This window comes from Ursus americanus, chromosome 26, assembly GCF_024610735.1.
Source record: "Ursus americanus isolate L20-20 chromosome 26, mUrsAme1.1.p, whole genome shotgun sequence".
Classification (NCBI taxonomy): domain Eukaryota; kingdom Metazoa; phylum Chordata; class Mammalia; order Carnivora; family Ursidae; genus Ursus; species Ursus americanus.
The window spans coordinates 45578722-45588521 of NC_142152.1; the positions used below are offsets into that span (position 1 = coordinate 45578722).

Consider the following 9800-nt stretch of genomic DNA (forward strand, 5'->3'; position numbering starts at 1 on the left):
GTGCCAGGACCATGCTGTCTTGGTGATCACAGCTTTGTAATATAGCTTGAAGTCAGGGAACGTGCTGCTGCCAGGTTTGGTTTTCTTTTTCGTCATTCTCTTTTCTATTTGGGGTCATTCCTAGTTCCACATAAATTTCAGGATTGTTTGTTTCAGATGTTTGAAAAATGCCAATGGTATTTTATTTTATTTTATTATTATTTTTTATTTATTTTTTATGTTTTATTTTATTATATTATGTTAGTCACCATACAGTATATCACTGGTTTCTGGGGTAAAGTTTGATGATTCATTAGTAGCGTATAACACCCAGTGCACCATGCAATACATGCCCTCCTTAGTACCCATCACCACCCTATCCCGTTCCCCCATCCCCCTCCCCTCTGAAGTCCCCAGTTTGTTTCTGAGAGTCCATAGTCTCTCATGCTTCATTCCCCCTTCTGATTATCCGCCCTGTCTTTATCCCTTTCTTCTCCTACCGATCTTCCTAGTTCTTATGTTCTGTAGATGAGAGAAATCATATGATAATTGTCTTTCTCTGCTTGACTTATTTCACTTAGCATTATCTCCTCCAGTGCCGTCCATGTTGCAGCAAATGTTGAGAACTCGTTCTTTCTGATAGCTGAGAAATATTCCATTGTATATATGGACCACATCTTCTTAATCCAGTCATCTGCTGAAGGGCATCTCAGATCCTTCCACAATTTAGCTATTGTGGACAATGCTGCTATGGACATTGGGGTGCATATGGCAATTCTCTTCACTACGTCTGTATCTTTGGGGTAAATACCTAGTAGTGCCATGGCTGGGTCATAAAGGTAGCTCAATTTTTGACATTTTTTAAAATGATTTTTTATTATATTATGTTAGTCACCATACAGTACATCCCCGGTTTCCAATGTAAGGCTCGAGGATTCATTAGTTGCATATAACACCCAGTGCACCATGAAATACATGCCCTCCTTACTGCCCATCACCAGCCTATCCCATTCACCCACCCCCCTCCCCTCTGTAGCCCTCAGTTTGTTTCTCATAGTCCATAGTCTCTCATGTTTCATTCCCCCTTCTGATTACCCCCCCTTTCTTTATCCCTTTCTTCCCCTACTGATCATCCTAGTTCTTATGTTCCATAGATGAGAGAAATCATATGATAGTTGTCTTTCTCTGCTTGACTTATTTCTCTTAGCATTATCTCCTCCAGTGCCGTCCATGTTGTAGCAAATGTTGAGAACTCGTTCTTTCTGATAGCTGAGTAATATTCCATTGTATATATGGACCACAACTTCTTAATCCAGTCATCTGTTGCAGGGCATCTCGGCTCCTTCCACGATTTAGCTATTGTGGACATTGCTGCTATGAACATTGGGGTGCATATGGCCCTTCTCTTCACAACGTCTGTATCTTTGGGGTAAACACCCAGTAGTGCAATGGCTGGATCATAGGTTAGCTCCATTTTTAACTTTTTAAGTTACCTCCACACTGTTTTCCAGAGTGGCTGTACCAACTTGCATTCCCACCAACAATGTAGGAGGGATCCCCTTTCTCCACATCCTCTCCAACAATTGTTTCTTGCCTTGTCTATTTTTGACATTCTAACTGGCATAAGGTGGTATCTCAGTGTGGTTTTGATTTGAATTTCCTTGATGGCTAATGATTTTGAACATTTTCTCATGTGTCTGTTAGCCATTTGTATGTCTTCATTGGAAAAGTGTCTGTTCATATCTTCTGCCCATTTTTTGATTTGTTTATTTGTTTCTCGTGTATTGAGTTTGAGAAGTTCTTTGTAGATCTTGGATACCAGTCCTTTATCTGTAGTGTCATTTGCAAATATCTTCTCCCATTCCGTGGGCTGCCTCTTAGTTTTTCTGACTTTCCTTGGCTGTGCAGAAACTTTTAATCTTGATGAAGTCCCATAAATTCATTTTGTCTTTTGTTTCTCTTGCCTTTGGGGATGTATCACGTAAAAGTTTGCTTTGGCCGATGTCGTAGAGGTTGCTGCCTATGTTCTCCTCTAGGATTTTGATGGATTCCTGTCTCACATCGTGGTCTTTCATCCATTTGGAGTTTATCTTTGTGTATGGTGTGAGAGATTGGTCAAGTTTCATTCTTTTGCATGTAGCTGTCCAATTTTTCCAGGACCATTTATTGAAGAGACTGTCTTTTTTTCCACTGGATATTTTTTTCTCCTTTATCAAAGATTAGTTGCCCAAAGAGCCGAGGGTCCATTTCTGGATTCTCTATTCTGTTCCATTGGTCTATGTGTCTGTTTTTGTGCCAGTATCATGCTGTCTTTGTGATCATGGTTTTGTAGTACAGCTTGAAATCCAGCATTGTGATGCCCCCAGCTTTGTTTTTCCTTTTCAACAGTTCCTTGGCAATTCAGGGCCTTTTCTGGTTCCATACAAATTTAAGGACTTTCTTCTTGAGCCTGATTTCTAGTTTCATATCATTGTGGTTGGACAAGATTTGAACGGAAGGTGAAGGGAGCATTCAGATTAAAGATTTGTTTCCTGGGGTGTTTTCTGAGGGCAGACCATGAGTTCCATGGGGACAGAGGAAAGTTTTGTGAGATGGGGGAGTCAACCCTTGTTAGAATTACCAAGTATTACCATTCAGGCTGTGTACCACTGTTCACACCGTAGTCCTGATTTTCTTGTACTTCATTAGAAATATTTTCTAGGAGGTGCTGGGGTAGCTTTCTCTAAAAGAAAGGTGCCATGTGAGTTCATGGCATGACCCCAGGTCAGGAGCCAGGATGTATGGTATTGTGGGGGATCAGAACGAGGCTTTCTGCTGGATGTAACAGAAATGGGGCATGGTGAGCTTCATGACCGTAGGCGAGGTCCTGAGTGACCAACTGGGTGTTGGTGCCTGTGGATCTGTCCCATCAGGTGCTGTGGAATTCAGGGACACCCTCCTGTCTATTGAGTTGTGTGGATACAGGTAGACATCAATATCTGGCCAGGCATGAGGGTCGCACTGGACATCCACCAGAGGAACAACGTGCAGGGGAGCCACTGCTTGTTTTCCATGAAAACTGCCCGGGGCCTCTGACCATGTTTCTTAGCAGCTACATGGAGAGAGGAGGGCGGTGGTGGTGCACACTTCCTAGGATTGTGGTTAGGACTAGTCTGGAGCCCACTGAAGTCAGCCACACCTGGCACAGAAGGCAACCAGTCAGTGTAGCTGTGGGCACTGTTCCCATGGCACTTTCGTGCTTGCTCCTATGCTGCTGCCTCCTCCTTTTCGTCATCTTCATGGTCTTGAGCCTCTGCTCTTGCCCCATGGCCTCCGATGTATTGCCTTCCCTCCATCTCGCCCACCTACTCTGTCTTGAGCAACCTGATGCCTGGGTAGCCTTCTCAAGAGGCAGCCCTGTCAATCACCTGATGGAAATCTTCCATGGATCCCCTGTGAGCCAAGGATGTGCCCTGTCCTGGAGGGAGGCTGCAGGTCTCCATCAGGAGAGACATGATTCCCTTCCCAGCCTTCTCAGAATGGACCTCTCGGAAACAAAAGTAGGGTTAGGGGTAGAGCCTAGGAGCATGGGAGTTCTTATCCACTGGCTGTGTGGTGAATTTTCTGTGTGGGGGTGTTGGTGGCATGGGTTGGGGTGAATGTCAATCACTAGGTATGTGGCCTGGGGGCCAGTGAATGTGGGGGTTTGTGGGGATTGACTCAGGTAGACATTCAGATTTCTCCTCGACATCCTTTCTGGAGTCCCATATGTTATGGTCTCCTTCTCTGTGTCCACCTGAGTCTTTTGGTATTACTAACTGATGCCCAGTCTCTGGGTTTTAGGTCCAGGACTCTGGGAATGGACTTCTCAGAACTGAAACTTGGGGTAAGGGTCAGGCTGAGGACCATGGGAGGTCTGATCTCCTGGTTGTATAGACACAACCCTGGATGCCTGAATTGAGGGCATGGTTTGAGGTGAGTGTCAGGCTCAGGGTTTTTGGCAAGAGGTGCAGTGAAAGTGGGGGGTCGATGGGATTGGCTCAGGTGTCCCTGAGTAGCTTCTGGAGCCCCAGAGGCGTGCTTTCTTTCTGTGTGGCATGCTGAGGCCTCAGATATTGCTCAGGTTTCCCCAATCCCTGTCTTTGGAACCAGGCCTCTGGGAGTGGACCTCTCAGAACGCACCTGTGGTTAGTGTCAGGGCCTAGGAGGATGGAAAGTGTGATCGACTGGCTGTGTGTCCCTCTCGGGGGCTGAGTGGAGAGAGTTGGTTGGGGTGAGTGTCAGTCTCTGGGTTTGGGGCAGGAGTCTGCTGAAAGTGGGGGTTCATTGGGATTGGCTCACGTGGTCACTGAGTTTTCTCCTTCTCTACATCCTTTTTGGAGTCCCAAATGGCACAGGTTTCTTCTGTGCTGCAGGCTAAGTGTCTTGGCATTGCTCAGCAGTCCCTGTTCCCTGGCCTTTGGAGCCAGGCATCTGGGAATGGACCTCTCAGATCACAACCTAGTGTTAGCGCTCGACCTAGGGGCATGGGTGTTGTGATCTGCCAGCTATGTTGACCTACTAGGGGGCTAAGTTGAGGGTGTTGTTTCAGTTGAATGTCAGACACAGGAGTTGCAGGCAGGGTGCCTGTGAGAGTGGGGGCTCTCTGGGATTGGCTCAGGTGGGCATTGAGATTTCTCTTTTTCTGAATTCTTTCTGCAGATCCCAAATGGCATGGTTTCCTTCTGTGTGGCATGCTGATTCCTCAGGTATGGCTCAGGTTTCCCCGTTCCCTGTGTTTTTGGAGACAGGCCACTGGGAATGACCTCTGAGAACCCAACCTAGCATTTGGGTTAGGGCCTAGGATCATGGGAGCTTCAATCTACAGGCTTTGTGGTGATCATCCCGGGGGCCTGATTTGAGTTGGTGGGTTGTGGAGAATGTCAGGCCCAGTGTTTTGGCCAAGAGTCCCCTGAATATGGAAGTTTGCTGAGATTGACTCAGTGGGATAATCAGATTACTCTTGCTCCAAATAGTTTCTGGAGTCCCAGATGACACTCTTTCTTCTGTGTGGCATGCTGAGGCCTCAGGTATGGCTCAGGTTTCCCCAATCCCTATGTCTTTGGAGCTAGGCTTCTGGGAGTAGACCGCTCAGAGCCCAATCTATGGTTAGTGTTAGGGGCCTAGAGGGTGGAAAGTGTGATTGACTGGCTCTCTTGCCCTCCTGGGTGCTGAGTGGAGAGTGTGGTTTTGGTCAGGGGTCTGCCTAAAGCGGGGTGGGGGGTCCACTGGGATTGGCTCAGGTGGGCATTCAGATTTCTCTTGCTCTAAATTCTTTCTGCAGGTCCCAAATGGCATGGTTTCCTTCTATGTGGCAGGCTGATTCCCCAGGTATGGCTCAGTTTTCCCCAAACCTTGGGGGTTTGGAAATTGGCTCCTGGGAACGACCTCTGAGAACCCAACTCGCATTAGGGTTAGGGCCTAGGAGCATGGGTGTCTGATCTACTAGCTTTGTCCTTATGATCCCAGGGCCTATTTGAGTTGGTGCATTGTGGTGAATGTCAGGCTCAGGGTTTTGGTCCAAGGATCCCCTGAATGTGGGAGTTTGCTGGGATTGACTCAGTTTGACATGTTGATATCTCCCTCTCTGAATAGCTTCTGGAGTCCAAAGGCATGGTGCTAGGCCCTAACCTTTCCCCTAAGATGGGTTCTGAGATGTCTATTGCCAGAGTCCTGGCCCTAAAACCCAGAGACTGGGCATCAGTTAGCAATACCAAAGGACTCAGGCTGACACGGAGAAGGATACCATGCCACATGGGACTCCAGAACAGATGCAGAGGAGGAGAAATCTGAATGTCTACTTGAGTCAATCCCACAATTCCCCACATTCACTGGCCCCCAAGCCGCAAACCCAGTGCTTGACACTCGCTCCAACCCATGCCATCAATTATGCCCCCCTCCCCCGGTAAATTCACCACACAGCCAGCAGATTGGAAATCCCATGCTCCTAGGCCCTACCTCAACCCTAATTTCTGTTCTGAGACGTCCATTCTGACATGCATGGCTCTAAAGCCCCAACAATTTCCAGAAGCCTAAACAGTACCAGAGGACTCACCCTGCCACACAGAGGGAATCTTTCAACGTGGGACTCCAGAAATGAGTCAGAGCAGGAGAAATCTGAATGGCAACCTGAGCCAATCCCAGCGGACCCCACTTTCAGCAGACCCGTGACCCCAAACACTCAGACTGAAACTCACCCCGAACCACTCTCCACTCAGCCCCTGGGAGGGCCACAGCACCGGTCGATCACACTTTCCACCCTCTAGGCCCTACTCTAATCATAGATTGGGTTCTGAGCAGTCCACTCCCAGAAGCCTGGCTCCAAAGACATAGGAATTGGTAAACATGAGGCATAAATGAGGCCTCAGCATGCCACACAGAAAGAAAGCGTGTCTTCAGGGTTCCAGAAGCTATTCAGGGCAGGAGAAATCTCCATGTCCCACTGAGTCAATCTCAGTGAACTCCCGCATTCAGGGGACCCTTGGACAAAAACCATGGGCCTGACATTCACCACAACCCACCTACTCAAATCGGGCCCCCAGGATGATAAGTACAAAGCCAGTAGATCGGACCTCCCATGCTCCTAGGTCCTAATCCTAACGCTACTTGTATTCTCAGAGGTCTTTCCAGTGGCCTATCTCCAAAGGCCCAGGGAACGGGGAAACCTGAACCATACCTGAGGAATCAGCATGCCACACAGAAGGAAAGTTTGTCATTTGGGTCCTGCAGAATGATTTCAGAGCACAAGATATCTAAATGCCCACGTGAGCCAATCCCATCAACCCCCCCCTTCACCACACCACTTGCCGAAAACCCTGAGCCTGACACTCCTCCCAAACCATGCCCTCAAGCAGGCATCCAGGATTGTGTTTACACAGCCGGCAGATCAGATCTCCCTTGGTCATAGGCCCTAGCACTAACCCTAATTTCGTTCTGAGAAGTCCATTCTGAGACGGCTGGAAAGGGAATCCTGGCTCTCCTGATGGGGACCTGCAGCCGCCTTCCAGGGCAGGGCATCATCCTTGCCTTCTCTCAAGTGAGGCTTGGATGGCTCTGTATTTTCCCGTCAGGACCGCCTTGCAGTGTCCCATAGGTTTTGGTCCGATGTGTTTTCGTTCTCATCGGTTTCCATAAATTACTCAGGTTCGTCTGGAATTTCCTTGTTGACCCAAACATTCTCAATCAGGATGGTTCTTAATTTCCAAGTGTTTGAGTCTATCAGATGGATTTATTTTATTTTATTTTTTTAGGTTTTAGAAATTTTTATTTAAATTCAATTTAGTTTACATAGTGTATTATTAGTTTCAGAGGTAGAATTAGCGATTTATCAGTTGCATATACACCCAGTGCTCATTCCATCAAGTGCCTCCTTAATGCCCATCATCCAGTTACCCCATCCGCTCTTCCTCCCCTCCAGTCACCCCCAGTTGGAACACTGAGTTTTGAGTATAATTTCAGGATTTGGATGGGGGAATGCTCCTCTATAATTCTAGCTTTTTTTTTTCTCTCTCACAACGTTATCTCTTTTTTTTTTTTTAAAGATTTTATTTATTTATTTGACAGAGAGAGACAGCCAGCAAGAGAGGGAACACAAGCAGGGGGAGTGGGAGAGGAAGAAGCAGGCTCCCAGCGGAGGAGCCTGATGTGGGACTTGATCCCAGAACGCCGGGATCACGCCCTGAACGGAAGGCAGACGCTTAACGACTGCGCCACTCAGGCGCCCCACAACGTTATCTCTTGTGATTCCTTTTTAAAAACTAGTGTTCAGTTAGCTACCTAGAGTACATCATTAGTTTCTGATGTAGTTCTCAATGATTCACTAGTTGTGTATAATACCCAGTACTCATCACAACACGTGCCCTCCTTGATACACATCACACGGGTACCCCGTTTCCCCAACCCCTCCCCTCTGAAACCCTGTTTGTTTCCTGGAGAAACAGATTGATTTCTGATATGATTTATGTGGGTCTTTTCTATTTTTTTTTGATACAATTAGGCAGAGATTTCTCAATTTTATTGTTTTTTTTTTCCTCAAAGAACCAGACCTTGGTTTTTTTATCTGTTCTGTTCTTAGTTTTTATATCGTCTATCTGCTGTAATCATTCTTACTATTTCATTTCTTCATGATATTAGGCACCAGTCATTGTATTTTCTCCAGCTCCTTCAGGTGTAATGTTAGGTTGTTTATTTCACATTTTTCCTGCTTCTTGAAGTCTTCCTGTATGCTTGTATTTCTGTCTTAGGGCCAACTTTGCTGCAGAGAAATTAGGGTAATGTCATAAAGGTTTTATACTCATGCGTGAATGTGTTTGTGTGTGTGTGTGTGCGTGTGTGTGTGTGAGGATTGAAGACCCCACATCCACACAACACCAGGAAGGTGTCTACTGCTTTCCCACGTTCTCACTAACACTGATGCTGTGATTTGGTTTATGACAGTGACCCCCACCAAGACACATTCTGCACTTGCTTTGCATTGGCGATGCCTCTGTAGCCTCATGTCCAGCACGCACTTAATGCTGCTTCTAGGATGTTTGCACGTTGAGCTGGGTGCTCCTGTGATGCACAGTGAGTGCAGCTGGGATTCCTGTAAAGGTTCAGCTGATGAGCATCAGGATATTTGTAATTCATTGGTATTTAGGGACAGGACTAAACAATGTGAGTGAGTCTGTATTTTGTGGTTTCTACTATAGCAGTTTTGCCATTAGAAAAATTTTCTAAGTCAGAGAGTGAAGAGTTGAGCACAGGATCATGTGTGCAGAGGGGGTCCCTGGGGGAAACTGCTCTGTGGAGAGGAAGCCCCAGAACCTGACAGGAAACCTGCCCACAACCTCCATCTGCAGCTGCTCCTGGGGCTTAAGGACAGAACTGGTGACTAGTGTGCACCCCCTGCTGGTCCAGATCCCCTTCTACAGTGAGGCTTGTGTCTGGGCTCACACTGATGTCCCCTCACTGTGTCCTTGGCACAGTAATACACGGCCGTGTCGTCGGCTCTCAGGCTGTTCATCTGCAGGTACAGCGTGTTCTTGCCGTTGTCCCTGGAGATGGTGAATCGGCCCTTCACGGAGTCTGCGTAGTATGTGCTACCACCACTACTGCTAATACCTGCGACCCACTGCAGCCCCTTCCCTGGAGCCTGGCGGACCCAGCTCATGTAGTAGCTACTGAAGGTGAATCCAGAGGCTGCACAGGAGAGTCTCAGGGACCCCCCAGGCTTCACCAGGTCTCCCCCAGACTCCACCAGTTGCACCTCACACTGGACACCTGCAGACACAAGACATCCTGGTCAGGAAACTGTCACACACCCGCTGTTTGTCTCCCTCAGATCCACTCACACACTCCATGTCTCTTGTTCAGCATGAGTTACCTTTTAAAAGAGCAACAAGGAAAACCCAGCTGTGCACCAACTCCATGGTGAGCTCTCTGTGTTCTGTCCTGATACTGATTGGAACACCTGGAACCCTGGAGCTGGAGCTCCTCTCCCAGCTACAGAGTCAGGGTTGGGCTGTTTTAATCAGCAGAGGGAGGGCCCTATTTGCATGACCTCTGACTATATATTCAGCTTGGGATCTATGCTGACATAGCAGTCAATAACCAGAGCAGATGTGATTTTCTTTGTTTTGGCGGTATTGACCACTTTTGAAAAAAAATATGACTCTTCATTATATAACTTTTCACGTATGTACGTAGCCTCCTTGTGCGACTTCATTTGTACATACTCACACAAATCCTGCAGGATAGGTGTCATGTTGTCCCATAATGAATCATAAACCTACACTGAGAATTTTAGAGGGTTTGTGAGGTGT

At 47.2% G+C, this 9800-nt stretch overlaps 1 pseudogene across 1 annotated transcript; it reads right to left on the reverse strand.

Annotated features, from left to right (window-relative positions):
- Positions 1 to 8869: 8869 nt before the first annotated feature.
- LOC123778719 (immunoglobulin heavy variable 3-23 pseudogene) lies at positions 8870 to 9460 on the reverse strand (annotated as a pseudogene). Its single transcript, XR_015721712.1, has 2 exons — positions 9362 to 9460; positions 8870 to 9258 (listed from the first exon to the last, which is right to left on the reverse strand). The product of XR_015721712.1 is annotated as an immunoglobulin heavy variable 3-23 pseudogene (transcript).
- Between the last annotated feature and the right edge of the window lie 340 nt (positions 9461 to 9800).